Consider the following 19,633-nt stretch of genomic DNA (forward strand, 5'->3'; position numbering starts at 1 on the left):
AAAATAAGAAAAGATATGGTGTCCATGAAACAAGAAAATAAAGCAAAAAAAGAACATTCGGGAAACAAAATATAAAACATTTTTTGGAAATTAAAATGATAATGGCAGAAATCAAAATTTCAACAAAAGGATTTGAGGATAAAATTAAGTAAATCTCTTTAAAGGTAGAATATAAGGAAAAATAGATGAAATATAAGAGAGAGAAGATTAGGATCAATTCAGGCAATCCAACATCAGGAAAAAAGAATAGATAAAACAGAAGGGAAGAAATTATTTTTTTAATTTCAAGAAAATTTCCCCAAATTGAAAGGCAAGAGTTTCCAGATTAAAAATAGTAACCAAGGGATTCTGGGAAGATGGCGGCGTAGGAGGACGCTGGGCTCACCGCGCGTCCTGCTGATCACTTAGATTCCACCTACACCTGCCTAAATAACCCAGAAAACCGCCAGAGGATTAGCAGAACGGAGTCACCGGACCCAAGTGCAGACGAGAGGCCCACGGAAGAGGGTAGGAAGGGCGGCGAGGCGGTGCGCGCTCCACGGACTGGCGGGAGGGAGCCGGGGCGGAGGGGCGGCTCGCCGGCCAAGCAGAGCCCCCGAGTCCGGCTTGCAAAAGCGGAGGGGCCTGACGGACTGTGTTCCGACAGCAAGCGCGACTTAGCGTCTGGGAGGTCATAAGTTAACAGCTCTGCTCGGAAAGCGGGAAGGCTGGAGGACAAAGGGAGGGTGAGCTGTGGAGCCCCCGGACGACAGAGCTCAGTTTGGCGGGGAACAAAGGCGCTCGCCAGCGCCATCTCCCCCGCCCATCCCCCAGCCAAAATCCCAAAGGGAACCGGTTCCTGCCAGGGAACTTGCTCGCTCCGCGCGAACACCCAACTCTGTGCTTCTGCGGAGCCAAACCTCCGGCAGCGATCTGACTCCCTCCGGCTGCCACAGGGCCCCTCCTGAAGTGGATCACCTAAGGAGAAGCGAGCTAAGCCTGCCCCCCCTGCCGCCGTGCACCTTGCCTTCCCACCCCAGCTAATACGCCAGATCCCCAGCATCACAAGCCTGGCAGTGTGCAAGTAGCCCAGACGGGCCACGCCACCCCACAATGAATCCCGCCCCTAGGAGAGGGGAAGAGAAGGCACACACCAGTCTGGCTGTGGCCCCAGCGGTGGGCTGGGGGCAGACATCAGGTCGGACTGCGGCCCCGCCCACCAACTCCAGTTATACACCACAGCACAAGGGAAGTGCCCTGCAGGCCCTCACCACACCAGGGACTATCCAAAATGACCAAGCGGAAGAATTCCCCTCAGAAGAATCTCCAGGAAATAACAACAGCTAATGAGCTGATCAAAAAGGATTTAAATAATATAACAGAAAGTGAATTTAGAATAATAGTCATAAAATTAATCGCTGGGCTGGAAAACAGCATACAGGACAGCAGAGAATCTCTTGCTACAGACATCAGGGGACTAAGGAACAGTCACGAGGAGCTGAAAAACGCTTTAAAGGAAATGGAAAACAAAATGCAAACCACCACGGCTCGGATGGAAGAGGCAGAGGAGAGAATAGGTGAACTAGAAGATAAAGTTATGGAAAAAGAGGAAGCTGAGAAAAAGAGAGATAAAAAAATCCAGGAGTATGAGGGGAAAATTAGAGAACTAAGTGATACACTAAAAAGAAATAATATACGCATAATTGGTATTCCAGAGGAGGAAGAGAGAGGGAAAGTTGCTGAAGGGGTACTTGAAGAAATAATAGCTGAGAACTTCCCTGAACTGGGGAAGGAAAAAGGCATTGAAATCCAAGAGGCACAGAGAACTCCCTTCAGACGTAACTTGAATCGATCTTCTGCACGACATATCATAGTGAAACTGGCAAAATACAAGGATAAAGAGAAAATTCTGAAAGCAGCAAGGGGTAAACGTGCCCTCACATATAAAGGGAGACCTATAAGACTCGTGACTGATCTCTCTTTTGAAACTTGGCAGGCCAGAAAGAATTGGCACGAGATTTTCAGGGTGCTAGACAGCAAAAATATGCAGCCGAGAATCCTTTATCCAGCAAGTCTGTCATTTAGAATAGAAGGAGAGATAAAGGTCTTCCCAAACAAACAAAAACTGAAGGAATTTGTCACCACTAAACCAGCCCTACAAGAGATCCTAAGGGGGACCCTGTGAGACAAAGTACCAGAGACATCACTACAAGCATAAAACATACAGACATCACAATGACTCTAAACCCGTATCTTTCTATAATAACACTGAATGTAAATGGATTAAATGCGCCAACCAAAAGACATAGGGTATCAGAATGGATAAAAAAACAAGACCCATCTATTTGCTGTCTACAAGAGACTCATTTTAGACCTGAGGACACCTTTAGATTCAGAGTGAGGGGATGGAGAACTATTTATCATGCTACTGGAAACCAGAAGAAAGCTGGAGTAGCCATACTTATATCAGACAAACTAGACTTTAAATTAAAGGCTGTAACAAGAGATGAAGAAGGACATTATATAATAGTTACAGGGTCTATCCATCAGGAAGAGCTAACAATTATAAATGTCTATGCGCCGAATACCGGAGCCCCCAAATATATAAAACAATTACTCATAAACAGAAGCAACCTTATTGATAAGAATGTGGTAATTGCTGGGGACTTTAACACCCCACTTACAGAAATGGATAGATCATCTAGACACACGGTCAATAAAGAAACAAGGGCCCTGAATGAGACACTGGATCAGATGGACTTGACAGATATATTTAGAACTCTGCATCCCAAAGCAACAGAATATACTTTCTTCTCGAGTGCACATGGAACATTCTCCAAGATAGATCATATACTGGGTCACAAAACAGCCCTTCATAAGTTTACAAGAATTGAAATTATACCATGCATACTTTCAGACCACAATGCTATGAAGCTTGAAATCAACCACAGGAAAAAGTCTGGAAAACCTCCAAAAGCATGGAGGTTAAAGAACACCCTACTAACGAATGAGTGGGTCAACCAGGCAATTAGAGAAGAAATCAAAAAATATATGGAAACAAACGAAAATGAAAATACAACAATCCAAACGCTTTGGGACGCAGCGAAGGCAGTCCTGAGAGGAAAATACATTGCAATCCAGGCCTATCTCAAGAAACAAGAAAAATCCCAAATACAAAATCTAACAGCACACCTAAAGGAAATAGAAGCAGAACAGCAAAGGCAGCCTAAACCCAGCAGAAGACGAGAAATAATAAAGATCAGAGCAGAAATAAACAATATAGAATCTAAAAAAACTGTAGAGCAGATCAACGAAACCAAGAGTTGGTTTTTTGAAAAAATAAACAAAATTGACAAACCTCTAGCCAGGCTTCTCAAAAAGAAAAGGGAGATGACCCAAATAGATAAAATCATGAATGAAAATGGAATTATTACAACCAATCCCTCAGAGATACAAACAATTATCAGGGAATACTATGAAAAATTATATGCCAACAAATTGGACAACCTGGAAGAAATGGACAAATTCCTGAACACCCACACTCTTCCAAAACTCAATCAGGAGGAAAGAGAAAGCTTGAACAGACCCATAACCAGCGAAGAAATTGAATCGGTTATCAAAAATCTCCCAACAAATAAGAGTCCAGGACCAGATGGCTTCCCAGGGGAGTTCTACCAGACGTTTAAAGCAGAGATAATACCTATCCTTCTCAAGCTATTCCAAGAAATAGAAAGGGAAGGAAAACTTCCAGACTCATTCTATGAAGCCAGTATTACTTTGATTCCTAAACCAGACAGAGACCCAGTGAAAAAAGAGAACTACAGGCCAATATCCCTGATGAATATAGATGCCAAAATTCTCAATAAGATACTAGCAAATCGAATTCAACAGCATATAAAAAGAATTATTCACCATGATCAAGTGGGATTCATTCCTGGGATGCAGGGCTGGTTCAACATTCGCAAATCAATCAACGTGATACATCACATTAACAAAAAAAAAGAGAAGAACCATATGATCCTGTCAATCGATGCAGAAAAGGCCTTTGACAAAATCCAGCACCCTTTCTTAATAAAAACCCTTGAGAAAGTCGGGATAGAAGGAACATACTTAAAGATCATAAAAGCCATTTATGAAAAGCCCACAGCTAACATCATCCTCAACGGGGAAAAACTGAGAGCTTTTTCCCTGAGATCAGGAACACGACAGGGATGCCCACTCTCACCGTTGTTGTTTAACATAGTGCTGGAAGTTCTAGCATCAGCAATCAGACAACAAAAGGAAATCAAAGGCATAAAAATTGGCAAAGATGAAGTCAAGCTTTCGCTTTTTGCAGATGACATGATATTATACATGGAAAATCCGATAGACTCCACCAAAAGTCTGCTAGAACTGATACATGAATTCAGCAAAGTTGCAGGATACAAAATCAATGTACAGAAATCAGTTGCATTCTTATACACTAACAATGAAGCAACAGAAAGACAAATAAAGAAACTGATCCCATTCACAATTGCACCAAGAAGCATAAAATACCTAGGAATAAATCTAACCAAAGATGTAAAGGATCTGTATGCTGAAAACTATAGAAAGCTTATGAAGGTAATTGAAGAAGATTTAAAGAAATGGAAAGACATTCCCTGCTCATGGATTGGAAAAATAAATATTGTCAAAATGTCAATACTACCCAAAGCTATCTACACATTCAATGCAATCCCAATCAAAATTGCACCAGCATTCTTCTCGAAACTAGAACAAGCAATCCTAAAATTCATATGGAACCACAAAAGGCCCCGAATAGCCAAAGGAATTTTGAAGAAGAAGACCAAAGCAGGAGGCATCACAATCCCAGACTTCAGCCTCTACTACAAAGCTGTCATCATCAAGACAGCATGGTATTGGCACAAAAACAGACACACAGACCAATGGAATAGAATAGAAACCCCAGAACTAGACCCACAAACATATGGCCAACTCATCTTTGACAAAGCAGGAAAGAACATCCAATGGAAAAAAGACAGCCTCTTTAACAAATGGTGCTGGGAGAACTGGACAGCAACATGCAGAAGGTTGAAACTAGACCACTTTCTCACACCATTTACAAAAATAAACTCAAAATGGATAAAGGACCTAAATGTGAGACAGGTAACCATCAGAACCTTAGAGGAGAAAGCAGGAAAAGACCTCTCTGACCTCAGCCGTAGCAATCTCTTACTCGACACATCCCCAAAGGCAAGGGAATTAAAAGCAAAAGTGAATTACTGGGACCTTATGAAGATAAAAAGCTTCTGCACAGCAAAGGAAACAACCAACAAAACTAAAAGGCAACCAACGGAATGGGAAAAGATATTTGCAAATGACATATCGGACAAAGGGCTAGTATCTAAAATCTATAAAGAGCTCACCAAACTCCACACCCGAAAAACAAATAACCCAGTGAAGAAATGGGCAGAAAACATGAATAGACACTTCTCTAAAGAAGACATCCAGATGGCCAACAGGCACATGAAAAGATGCTCAGCGTCGCTCCTTATCAGGGAAATACAAATCAAAACCACACTCAGGTATCACCTCACGCCAGTCAGAGTGGCCAAAATGAACAAATCAGGAGACTATAGATGCTGGAGAGGATGTGGAGAAACGGGAACCCTCTTGCACTGTTGGTGGGAATGCAAATTGGTGCAGCCGCTCTGGAAAGCAGTGTGGAGGTTCCTCAGAAAATTAAAAATAGATCTACCCTATGACCCAGCAATAGCACTGCTAGGAATCTACCCAAGGGATACAGGAGTACTGATGCATAGGGGCACTTGTACCCCAATGTTCATAGCAGCACTCTCAACAATAGCCAAATTATGGAAAGAGCCTAAATGTCCATCAACTGATGAATGGATAAAGAAATTGTGGTTTATATACACAATGGAATACTACGTGGCAATGAGAAAAAATGAAATATGGCCTTTTGTAGCAACGTGGATGGAACTGGAGAGTGTGATGCTAAGTGAAATAAGCCATACAGAGAAAGACAGATACCATATGGTTTCACTCTTATGTGGATCCTGAGAAACTTAACAGGAACCCATGGGGGAGGGGAAGGTAAAAAAAAAAAAAAAAAAAAAAGGACGTTAGAGTGGGAGAGAGCCAAAGCATAAGAGACTGTTAAAAACTGAGAACAAACTGAGGGTTGATGGGGGGTGGGAGGGAGGGGCGGGTGGGTGATGGGTATTGAGGAGGGCACCTTTTGGGATGAGCACTGGGTGTTGTATGGAAACCAATTTGTCAATAAACTTCATATAAAAAAAAAAAAAAAGACATGAAAAAAAAAAAAAAATAGTAACCAAAGGAAAGAAAGAAAGAAAACTTATTATATTATAAGGCACATCATTTAAAAATTTCAGATCAGCAAGGGCAAAAAAAAATATTCAATAATTTCCTGAGAGAATTAAAAAACAAGACCAGATTCGAAGGATCAAGAATCAGCATGACAATGCTGATTGATCAAGAATCAAAATCTGATCAAGAATCAGATTTCTCTACAGCAACACCAGAAGCCCCAAAATCAGGGGCAGTAATGTCAAATATTATACAGAAATAGGACATCCATCTTGGACATCTCCAGTAGACCAAGCAAGAGATTATGTGTGAGGAAAAAACAAAATCATGATCAGACATGTAAGTTCCCAAAAACTTTACTTCCCATACCCTCTTTTTGATCAACTACTAAATGATGTTCCAAACCAAATTATGGGAGGAAACTGAGAAGGACACTGGATCCAGGAAACAGGGGATCCATTATAGAAGCAAAGCAAAGAGAATCTTCCCAAGGGTGGTGAAGGGAAGTTCGCAGGATGGCAGTTATGCATTGGGCCTTGTAAGCAACCAGTCCAGATCACAACAGAAGAGAGGGCCCCCATAAGGATGTGCTCCAACTCTCCCCCTCCCAGAACAAAAGGACGAAGACTGAATACCTAATATTTTCACAGGGACTGGTTGTATTACAGAGGAGACTTTCACTTTTGGCAGACAACTAAGAATGACTTAGTGATCATTTCTGCTTAAGTACAGAGAAGCCTAAGGACAGATGAAAGAAGGAAAGAAAAAGTGGGACAGAGAAAGCCAATTATTGACACCAGGAAAACCTAAACTTGAAAGATAGAAAATGTAACTATACTTTGGCATACATCACATCTGTGAATAATATTTATATAGTCACATCAATTTATATAATTACACCAAGAATGTAACTGGTGAATACTGATGCAATCAAAATGATAAAGCAACAAGAGAAAATGAAGAGGGGACATAGGTCCTGAGGTTGCAGGACGTGGCTTTAAGAGCACTAAGTTTTTACCTTCCATAATAAGAAACTGGTAAGTAAGACCTAAAGCTGAAAAATAATCAAGAAATGATGTTGCAAGCATGTTATTGAGAAATGTGGCAGTAAACAGCAGAAGAAAGAGCTTCAGCTTCAAGTTGAAAGAGGCTGCCTCCAGAGACTACCAATCAAACAGGGAAGGAGTGGAGCGGGAAATTGCTCTTTTTCATTATGAGCTTTGTAAAAGATTTGACTTTTGCAACAACGTACATGTAGAACTTTGATAAAACAATATTAAATTTTAAAAGGGGGAAGGTGACATAAAGCTTTGTGAGCCACAAAATAAAACCAGAGTGAGCCATTGGTATGACACTATGCTCAAAATGCCTGGATTCTAAAGCTAAAACCTCGCTTTTCTATTCATTCTCGCTTTTCTCACTCTTCTCAGGAGATTGATTCTTTCACGGTAAAAAAAAAAAAAAAAAAAAAAATCTGTGTGAACTACTAATTACCAGCAATTAATGTCCCTTTTCCTTAAGTCCAGTTGCAAATAATTGTTGCCTAAGAACTAGGGACTGCCAAGCTCATTCTAAGGAGGTGTATAGCTCATAATGTACCTTGTAAAAGCCAAGGTGAAAATCTACACTCCTTGTTCTAGTTCCCTTGTGTAACTAAACAAAAGGCATAAATAGCAATGTGACTCTCTGCAGAACTGAATGTGTACCATGTGCAAGGACAGATCGCACTTCATGTTAGTGAATACACCAAGGATTTCATTGCTGAACGACTTCACTCTGCTGAGAATTACTGCCACCAGAGGATCTTTATTAGCAGAAGCAACTATGAGTGAATGAAAACATAAAGCAACACAGGCATTTCCAAAAAAACACTAGAAAATCAATGGTTCGTTGGATAAATCCACAGCCCCTCCTCCCTACTTTCAGATCCAGCCAGCAATGCTGTGCTGCTTTCTTTATCACACCAGTTTTCCAGATAGGTAAAAACAAAGAAGTCTCTCCTTTGTGGCTTTCTTCTGCCTAAAAACATTTTATTTTATTTTATTTTATTTTATTTTATTTTATTTTATTTTATTTTATTTTATTTTATTTTATTTTTTAAGTTTATTTATTTGTTTTGAGAGGAACAGAAACAGCACAAGTGGGGGAGGGGAAGAGAGAGAGAAAGGGAGACAGAGAATCTCAAGCAGGCTCTGCGCCATCAGCCCAGAGCCCAACATGGCGCTCGAGCTCATGAAACCGACCGTGAGATCATGACCTGAGCCAAAACCAAGAGTCCGATGCTTAACCCACTGAGCCACCTAGGCACCCTGCCTAAAAACATATTAAAGCTAATATTGAACTTATAATCATGTCAGGTTAGCATGGCATTGCAACCATGATTCTCATCTATGGTTTGGGGGAGATTAAAATATAACAGTGGAATTCTACTAAGCATTTTCTAACTTCCCTCATTAATTTCTTGTGTAAATACCGATTCTTGCCTAATGGATATACGCGGTGAAGTTTACAATGGGGATTTCTCTGCCCCACTGGTCAAGTGAGCCCACCAAGTATTGGATACTCCAACTTCAATTCCTGAGTTCAGTCATATCTAGTTCACCTACTCCTATCTGCCAAGAAGAGAATATTTGTCCCATTTTGAAATACATCTCCCACAGAGGGAATAAAAATGTCTATAGAACAAGCAGTTAGGCATCATCTGTTCTGGAAAGAAACCAATGTGATCTGGGTTTTGAGAAATTCTGGCTGTAGAACATGTCTGAAAATGATTATGCAGTCACAGAATCCAGTTAGCCATTTTTTGAAAATTTGATTTCAATTGTGCTGGCTACTTTGGCATGCTTTCTAATTCTCAGATGGTTTCCATTCATTCAACTCAAAACCGTAAGTGCTAATTGCCTTGCTCTGGACTCTCTTAGTAGGTGTAAACTTTCCATCTGAGGCATGAGGGTCTAGTCCCATGATTCTTGTTAATGTTAATAAATAAAGCCCTATAGTAAAATATTGGCCAGGGTAAAATAACTCTCCAAACATATGGACTCAAGATGATCATTCACACACAAGCAACAAAGAACTGAATCCAAGAACCTAAATGCTCAGTTTTCCTCCTACCTCAGACTGGTTTTCTACCTCATATATCTGAAAATAGGTGAAAAGAATTTATCCCTTGACAGTTGATAAAATTATGCTGCACTTTTCCTGTGTAGAGAGGTATTGTCTAAGCGAGGATTCTTCACCCATCATTACCTGCTCCAAGGAAGACATTTACAAGGCATGATACATGGAGTTCAAATCACTGGGGATAGATAGGACCTACACATGAAAACAATTATCAATGATAAGTAGAGTTCCCTAAATGACAAATGAATAACATAAACAAAATAATGCCGTAGGAATTGGGGCAGGGGAGGTACACTGGGCAAGGGAAGTAGATCAGGAGGAAATGACAATGAGCTGAGCTTTTAAGAAATTTTGAGAGTGAACTAAATGAAGCAGTTTGGTGTAATTTATTTTAAAAGTGTGAACTCTGGAACAAACTGCCTGGCTTTAAATCCCAGCTGTGCCACTTAGTAGCTGTGTAGCCTTAAACAGGTTGCTCAATATTGCTGAGCTTTAATTTCTGTACTTGTAAAAGTGGGATTACATTGTATCTGCCATATTAAGGGATAAGATTAAATTTAGTTAAAACATGTAAAGGACTTAGAACAATGCCTGATACAGAGCAAGTCCAGAAATATCGTTACTGCTATTATTACTATTATATTTAATTATTCCTATTATATGGAGAAGAGTGGAAAAGACATTCCTGGCAAGGAATATATGCCAACAAATTTTAAAAACTAATAAACTACTTAATGGTTTTTAATCACATGGTTATGCTGATAGGAAAAGCTCATGCTAGCACCAGCATCAGCAACTTTTTCCATTTGTCCCTGATACGAGTGAACCAGCAGTTTGAAAAGGTAAGTATTTAAGTGGTGACATTTCACTTCATTTAAAAATTGCCCATAGATGCACTGGAAACTTCTATCATTTGCTCAAAATGTAAACAGTGGAAGCATATGTCATTAATTTAAAAAGAGACTTCACATGTCTGTTTAATGACTGCAGCTCAGTCAGACATGCAGACCACAGGTGCATTGGATGAAGCGCAACACCAAAAAACAAGAAAATGAGGTGCTAAAGAGTCCACATGATTTAGAACTCATTCTTCCCATCACCATGAATGCAAATGTCTCATTTGCATAAAGCCCACTTATACTGATGTTAACAGGGGAGCACAGCAGAGGCTATCACCTCCTATCCAGCATCAGATACAGGAAATCAGAATTCAAATTATTCCCATTGGAAATGGTAACAGAATCTTTCAAAGTATTATGCTGATGTGCTGTAATATTTGGATATTAATTCAAGAAATACCTATTGAGTAAAGAACAATTGTTGAGTGCTTACAATGACCCAGGCATTGTCCTCAATGTTTTTTAAGCATCTTTGTTATAATTTTTACAACAATCCTAACAAAAATGTTCCATTATTATCACCTTTTTTACTGATAAAGAATTGAGATTCAAAGAGGATGAGGGACTTGCCTAGTATCCCAAAGTGTGTCTATCCAATTTTAAGCCTGTGCCTCCCACTCAATATTAATTACTGTGTTTAACTCTATGGCACCCATCTCCACGTGCTCATTCCCGCTCCCATTCCTAGAAATGAAGCATCCAAAGAGTGGCTCCTTTTCCTCTAAGTTAGGCAGAAAGGAGAAATATGGAAGGAATAAGAAGGGTACTGGTGACAATACCACTGAATTGTCCACCTGAGTACAAAGGAGGAAATCCAGTAGTTACATTGTCATTACATGCCATTCTGTTTGAATCAGCCCAGTATGGCAATAACATAAGTCTAACTGAGGAACTACATTCCTACACTAGGTAGGAGAAGATGGGCTGCCTAAGTGGTTGTTTTTAGCAACTACTGAGGACAATTTGAAAGATTTAATGCAAGGAAAGAAGATTAGTACAATTTATAGCCAGATGCATCTGATAATTTCTCATGGTACCAGGGTTCTTAAAATGTTTTATTTCAGGAAATCTGTAGGAGTAAGACATAGGAGCCAAGTGAATCAGCACAGAAACTTGCTTTGATTCTTTGACTTTTGAGAGCAATATTTGCTTTCATTTTGAGAAGACTGTTTTGGGATCTTGCACCGGCTTCTATGTCATTCTGCTGGCATCTGCTTCACCCCATGGCTTCCCCCACACAACAATGAGTCTCAGCTCCACCAAAGACTCCCACACCCTCTCTCCCCGGGGTTCTCATACCCACACTGCTATGCAGGTTCCCATGGAAGAATCCTTTTAAAATTGCATCTCTTAATTCCAACCACCACCCACATTACATGATTCAGGGGAAACTCACTTTACAAACAAGTTGGGGGTAATTAAAGTCAAGTCCAACATAAGGCAACAACTTTAGAACCTTTCAATATGGTTATTTCCAGAGTTTGTGGGAAAAGTAAAAAAAAAAAAAAAGCAAACACAAAACGTAAAACAAAAGCTAAGCCCTTCTCAAATGAATCCCATGGATACACATCCATATTACTGTCTTCTATACACACCCTTTTAGAAGAAACCTACTGCCTGACCACAAAATTTTATTTTACTGTAGAATCAAGCCTTAAGAGACCTGTAGCAGTAGAGCCTCAAACCTACGTTTAGCCACCAATAACCACCACAGCAGATGGTGAGGTGGAGTGAAAACGCTTCAATACTCTAGATTCGTCTCCACCCACCCCAGGCCCAGGTAACCCTCTCATTCTTCCTAGTTCTTCTGCAGAGAGGAACTGTATCAACACACACACACAGAAATTTTCGGCAAATGTTACCAGAGAATTTTCAGAAAATCACACCCCAACCCCTGTTGAGGAAAATAAATATTTCCTTAAATACAACATACATTGGCTTCTTCTCAGAGTGTATGGTTTCCCATCATTCTCATGCCCAGAGGCCAAGTTCAGAAGAAACAGAGTTTTTCACACCACAAAGGTAGTTGCCCCTATTTACCACCTTCTGCCTATATATATCACAGAAAAGATCCCTTTTCTTTCCCTCAAGCTTGATCAAATTCATGAACACAGCATCTCTGATACTCATCTCTATAAACAGAAAGATCAGATGAGGATTCACCATTGCTTGGCTTACAGCAACAGTTCTGTAGTCAAGAGCAATGTTCTACCATTTCCATTTGAAGGGGGAAAACGTTAATCAATACAAATAGAAATTAAATAAAATTTCCTTACATACTTTAATCCTAAAACTGCAGAATTTTAAGAGAAAGCCTATGCATTGGTTCTGAGTTTTCTAAAATATTTCATGGTGTTGGTTCTATTGTTTCAAGTAATACCTACTTAGTTCAGTAACTCTGTGTGTGTGCGTGCGCACGCGCGCATGCTTATTACACAGGGCTGTGATACTTATGTGTATCCATGATAGGTATTTCATAATTTGCTCTGTATTAGAGTAGCCTAAGTCTTAAGAATGCCATAAGTATTTTTTTTCTTTATAGTCCAGAATCTCTCACCCTTTCCCTCTCTTCTCTTTTTCTGACTTTCTTTATTCCTTTCTTTCATCTCTTCCTTCTTTCTGCTACTCTATTTTTGCCCCAGGAAATTTGGGACTAAGGATTGGAAGCAAATCTGAAACATCTAAATTACAAGAAACTAAAATTGAGTACTTGTGCCTTTTCCAGGTCCTTAAGTCAATGAATATAAAGTAATATATAAAACATACAGTTTGCTATTGCTTTTCGAGCTTTTAATTAATTTTATACCTGAGAGACATTTTTAAAAACTCATGGATAGGAAGAATAATGAAAACCTGGCGGAAAAATTAAAAAGTAGTTTCATTATTCATTGGTTCCTAACAGAATTTTAGAGGGAATAATTTGAAAGATGTAGATTTGACACCACAATTCCAGTGGTAAACTGGCAGGACAGAAATTATTTACCTAAGCCAAGAGTCAGGAAACAAAGGGCCATGGACCAAAAACCCAAGAAGTTGCCTATTTATTGTAATAAGGTATTATTGATAAAGGCACTGTCACCCCATGAACTTACATATTTTTCATGGCTGTTTTTGCGCAGCAATGGCCAACTTGAATAGCTGTGACAGACACTCTGTGGTCAATAAATGGCCTAAAATATTAACTATCTGGCTTTTTACACAAAAATGAATGCAATTTTCATAAAATGTATGTCTCATACATTAATTAATATAAACAGAAACAAGATCTCTAAAAGTATATTCATCATCAAATTTGTATCTTATGTTGTCCCTGTATTTGGAAGTTGCTACCTGCTGTGATTGTTATAACATGCTGTGCCTATGTCCTATAGTGCTTATCAGTAGTCAAAAAGAGTGATGCTCACAGTCTTTTTCACAAGTGGAACATGTAAAACTTGGCACTTGGCTTACTCTATCAGTAAACCCTGCTGCAGACTTCCTGGAAACTTGTCTTACTGCTGTTTCTGATTGCTATAAGCCATGATGTTCCAATGATCTGAAGGTATTAATGCTGTCGTTGAGTATAAAACCAAATTTAATTGGTTCAAATTCCAATTCTAAAATTAACACTTGTGCTTTGACTTCCTTGCCTCTAAAAAGGGGTAATAACAGTATCTACCTCACAGGTAGACATCTAGAATAGCTTGGGCAATACATGCTTCCTTAGCACTCTATAAATACTAGCCATAATTTTATTATTTGAAGGTATGCTTCACTCTGTCCTGAAACATGTGTTGTGTACTCCAGAATAACAGTTACTTCACTTTACCTTATAATTCTGAAATTATGTGTTCCACATAATGGTTTCATGTTAAGCATGGTTACATCCTAGAATTAACCCATTAGTCAATCAGTAAGTATACATAAGGCATCCACCCCATGCCAAGCAAGACATTAAAAACTGCAGGGATACAGAGTAAACATGAGAGCTCTTTCCCTCAGCCTCTTTCCCTCGTGGCGGTGGCAAATTGTACAGACGTGGCCAAGATTAAGGCTCAAGACCTTGGCAAGAAGGAGTTCCTTAAACAGCCGGGAGACCTGAAGGGGGAGCTCCAAGCTGTGTGGCGCCATAGTGACAGGTGGTACTGCTTCCAAGCTCTCCAAGATCTGAGTTGTTCACAAATCCATCCCTCATGTTCTCACTGTCATCAACCAGACTCAGAAAGAGAACCTCAAGAATTAAATTCTACAAGGGTAAGAAGCACAAGCCCCTGGATCTGCGGCCCAAGAAGACACCTGCCATGCACCACCGGCTGAACAAGCACAAGGAAGACCTGAAGACCAAGAAGCAGCAGTGGAAGGAGTGAGTGTCTATACCAGCCGCAGCGGTACCGGTCAAGGCCTGAGCACCAGCATCAATAAAACATAAACAACCTGGAAAATGAAGAAACAAACAAAGCTGGCATGAGATATAATCCAGTCCCTAGCAGAACTACCACCACTGATACCTGGAGGAATGGTTCTATCTACCCTTAGCACAAGCAAACAGGAAAAAAAAAGTGGTTGTCCTCTAACATTCTTCCAAGGAAATGGAATGGGAAGGTTAGAACATCTTTAATATGAAATGAGGCATGCAAATCCCATTGTAATTAGTCTGTGCCACTCTATTTACCATTTCTAAAAATTCAGAGGGAAGAGAGAACTCAGTGAAGCCTTCAGTGGTCATGTAAGGAAGGCTTCATGGGTGGGGAGAAATATGAGTTTATGCACATAAACAGAGAAGGAGAGATCTTGGAAAGCAAATGTTCAGAAAGGCAGTGTGCCCATGACACCGAAGGTGAACCACCACGGTTACAGGACGCAATGGCCAGGGGCCACATGTGAGATGAAGACCTGGCCTCAAATCTGATGACACAAATGATACAAGAAAGTGCATGAAGGATATACGGGAACTTAGAGTGGGCTTTTTATTGAAATTCCCAGCCTCTCAAGCTTTCAAATGGAGGCTCTAGCTTCATGGTATTTACCAAATTTAAAACTTGCTCAGCTCATGGTTAGCTCAGCTCATGACAGCTCATGCACTGTCAAGTGCAATCCTGAAAGTGAGGGCAGGAAAGGATGGCAGGGCAGGTCACTTTAACTTTGAGTGGGACAATGAAATGGAATGTTAGATTCTCAACAATTTGTCAGATGGTTCAGAAGAGAATCACAGAGAGAGAATGAAGAAACTAAGAAGCCATGATTGAAGTATAAAGTGGGAAATATGCAACATGCAGATAGGAAAGACTTTCAGAGTGATAAAGGAGAAAGTAACAGACTAGTCACAGGGAATGAAAGGGGGGAAGGGAATTAAAGATTAGCCAAGGGCTGGCCCAGAGGACCTTGGGAATAATGATGCCCCTGGCCACAATCAGAGAATGGCAGGGAGGGCAGGCTCTGCATGTTGCTTCCAGTTTTCTGCAAATGTACAGTAGTCTGGTACAGAACAATGACTTTATAAACACGGCATGTAAACGTCTACTGGATTCCTTTTGTGTGAGCTTCAAAAGAATGGTCATGGCTCCAGTATTTCTTACGGCATCCATAATTCATTATCTTGAAAATATTTCCTATAAAACTAAAACTACAATCTGTATGTGGGAAGCTGATTCAGAGCCAAGCTGTCCCTTTGGCAGCAATTTGGGGAGAACCACCTACTGCTTCAGAGTCAGCTTTTCTCAAATGCACATTTGGTTAAAATTTTTTAAATAAAAGCTTAGTGCCCTGAAAACACTTCCCAGCTATACCCACCTTCCAAAATGTCCTCTGCAAACAACCCACTACTCAATAGTCCTGAATACTCACAAGTGTCTAGAGCAGAGGGGAAGGGCTCAAACACCCAATAGGGTGATCATGGTGTGAAGGAAAAGGAGGGAGCATGTGTTTGAAATTCACCAATTTATGGTAGATCTGATTCTTTCTATTTAAGTAATCACTTTTAAGTAAATACTATCTTTCAGATTCCTCCCCTTTCTCTGCTCCTCCCCAACAGAGTATCTGGCTGTATGTAGGGGTTAAAACATATTGAAGTGGCAGAAAGAGGGCTTCAGATCTATGCACTCTGGTTCTTGTTCTGGCCTCAGGACTTCGTGACAGTGTGGCCAAGAGAAATGAAAACAGAGATGTTCTCCCCTTCAACCAAGAACATTATACTGCTTTCCTGTCTTATGCTCTCCAGTGCACCCAGGTGAATGCCGCCCTACAGACAGGAAGAGTAATGGCAGTCTCTATGCTACACCAGTGGCAGTGCCCACTGGCTCGGCAATGCCCAGCAAAGGGCACCACAGTGCCCCGCTGACTGCCTGTAATACAGGGAAGGGAGTCTGGGCCAGGAAAACAGGATCAAACAGGTGCGGACATTCAGGAGGTCATTTGACCCAAACTTCCTGAGTAGTTGGGAAAAATACTGGGTTGGATTTTCAAGGGGCTTGAAGCTCTGCAATGTCCAATAGGGGTAAAAGCTAGTATACAAGCTATGTAAATATTCAGACTACATCATCCTGACTTATAAACAAGGTCTCATTCTGTTGCCATGATCATCAACTTTAAGAGAAGAGCTTGCTCCCAGCACCTGCTTCCCCAGCACCATTGACCCAGCCCCATCTTCTGCCTTCTTAGGGCTGCTCCTTAGCTTAGCTGTCTTCTACCCCAGCTCCTATGGTCTAGGACTTAGGACGTGTTTTTGAGGGAGAAGGGCCTAGTTGCCACTTCTCTTTACATATATTTTTTTACTGTTTCATTTTTTTTTATTTTAACTTGTTGGTTTTTTTTTAATTTACATCCAAATTAGTTAGCATATAGTGCAACAATGATTTCAGGAGTAGATTCCTTAGTGCCCCTTACCCATTTAGCCCATCCCTCCTCCCACAACCCCTCCCATAACCCTCAGTTTGTTCTGACTCATATTTAAGAGTCTCTTCTGTTTTGCCCCCTCCATGTTTTTATGTTATTTTTTGTTTCCCTTCCCTTATGTTCATCTGTTTTGTCTCTTCAAGTCTTCATATGAGCGAAGTCATATGAGTTTTGTCTTTCTCTGACTAATTTCACTTAGCATAATCTCTTTACATATTTTTTAAAATTCACTGTAAACTTCAAAGGTTTACCAGATTATATTGGTAAAACATATTATATTTTATATATATTATATATTTAATATATTGGTAAAATATATTATTGTTGAGTTCTTATATCGTGCTCAACACATTTACATATGTAATATACAGCGCAACATTTGGAAGTATATAGTATTCCTGCTACCTTTCCATCATTGGGGCCTGAGGCACAGAGAGGTTAATTAACTTGTTCTAGGTCACACAGCCAGTAAAGTGGTAGCATAAGAACACAAACCCAGGCATTCTGATTCCAGAGCCATTTTCATAATCAGATAGGCGTATATACATACAAGCATACATGCATAATAGATACATACAGACAGACAGATGGTGGATGGATGGATGGATGGACTAATAGACACACACTGATATGATATCTGGAAAATTAAAAGGAAAAAATACTGTAAGATTTTTAGAACTTTATATGTGGAAGGCACTTCAGAGACCATCTAGTATAGTGATTTTCAATCTGGACTAAATCCTCTTAGGGAGCAGATTCAAGAAGTGTTATGCAGGTTAGGAGAACAAGGGAGTAGGCATATGCAGCAGGGCTCAGAGGTCCTCTATCAACTCTGCATTTGTCTGTTTTATGTACTGGGATTCTGTGTAAGATTTTTTATAGACAAAAATCATGTTGCTAAATATAATTTGAGAATCATTGTTATCTACCCCAACACTCTCATCAAAAATGAGTAAACTGAGGCTCGGTTTCATCCGAATCACACAGCAAGTTTATGACACAGTTGAACCAAGCACTTACTCTCCAAACTCATCTGTGGGAAATATGGAATACCCAAAGGTGACCTGTAACTTGCCCATCAGGAGCTATTGTTGAAGAAATTTCTCTTTTTTTTTTTTTTTTTTTTTTTAGGGTCAATGGGTAGTGTAAAGATTGCCCCATTGAAGCAAATGAACAATCCTTCAATATTAAGGTAAATGGGGAGGACCTGGAAGAAAAACCACAAGGGAATCTAATTCTGTTACTGGCCACCTGCTCCTTGAATAAGAGTTTTGCTGTGGTTTATTTGAGTCTTTTACTCAAATAAGGGAATCCTCGACTAGCACTCTGTCTGATGCTACGAGTGAGGATTGCTGAACAGACAAGAATGATTTCTTTGGCAATCCCCATCCCGGGTCAGCTGTGTCCTCCCAGGTACCAAAGAAGGATTACTTTGCTGGCAGAGAGTTCCCAATTAAGTTTTACACAGGGATGAAGTACAAATATCCTGCTGCAAGGAGCACATGAAGGCAAAACCCTCTGGCTGGCTTTATGGATAATTCAAATGGAAGATGTACTGCAGTGAAATCAACTTACAGGATCAGAAACCTGAGGTTGCTGTCCCAGTCCCACTAAGAGAAACTGTATCTCATAGGACCAGACTCACATGATTAATCAAACACACAGATCCTCAAACACACCCACACGCACATACACACGCGCACACACAACACAATACCCATCTGTTAGCTAGTAATGAGAAATTCTACTCTCAAGTAGATTGAATTGTTCACATTTACCAAATTTTGCTTTTCTTCCCAGTAAGCAAGCTATGCGCATCGCAGTTGATCAATATATATTTATATAATCAATGAAAAACTCAGATTATAAGTGAATGTCAAGTCATTGACTTACAGGGAGAAACACAATGAATGATCATACAGTCAGCACATTCATTCCCTACAAGCAAACAGCTTATATGGGATGTCAAGTTATCTGCTGGGAAGTTACGGAATTAAAATTGAGGGACACAGGTATCTTAAGAAATGACTCTCAAGATAGGAAAGTTAAGGCCTGTTCATCTACTACTAGATTAGCCCTGTCAAGGGAAACAGTGCTTGTGTGCACCAGCCCTCTCCCTTTGATGAATCTGGATGGGCCCTGCCCACACCCGCCCCTAATCTCCTTCTGAGATTCCATAGCTAGCCAGACTTATACTGATGCATTCAGACTCCTCCCCCTCAGATCACAGCTGTTTTACCACCCTGGAGTTGCTCTCTTTCTTCACATTGCCCAAGTCTGCTCTGATACATGAGCTACTGATTTTAAACTTTAAGTTTTCAAAAGCAGTCTTATTTCCCTAATTTTTGTGTTTTGTGTGTGTGTGGTTTTGTGTGTGTGTGTGTGTGTGTGTGTGTGTGTGTGTGTGTGTTTTCTGGTTATTTTTGTGGAGA

At 40.2% G+C, this 19,633-nt stretch overlaps 1 pseudogene; it reads left to right on the plus strand.

Annotated features, from left to right (window-relative positions):
* The first annotated feature begins 14,249 nt into the window (after positions 1-14,249).
* On the plus strand, positions 14,250-14,677 carry LOC115519852 (annotated as a pseudogene).
* Positions 14,678-19,633: the final 4,956 nt, after the last annotated feature.

The sequence above is a fragment of the Lynx canadensis genome, chromosome C1 (assembly GCF_007474595.2).
Source record: "Lynx canadensis isolate LIC74 chromosome C1, mLynCan4.pri.v2, whole genome shotgun sequence".
Lineage (NCBI taxonomy): Eukaryota > Metazoa > Chordata > Mammalia > Carnivora > Felidae > Lynx > Lynx canadensis.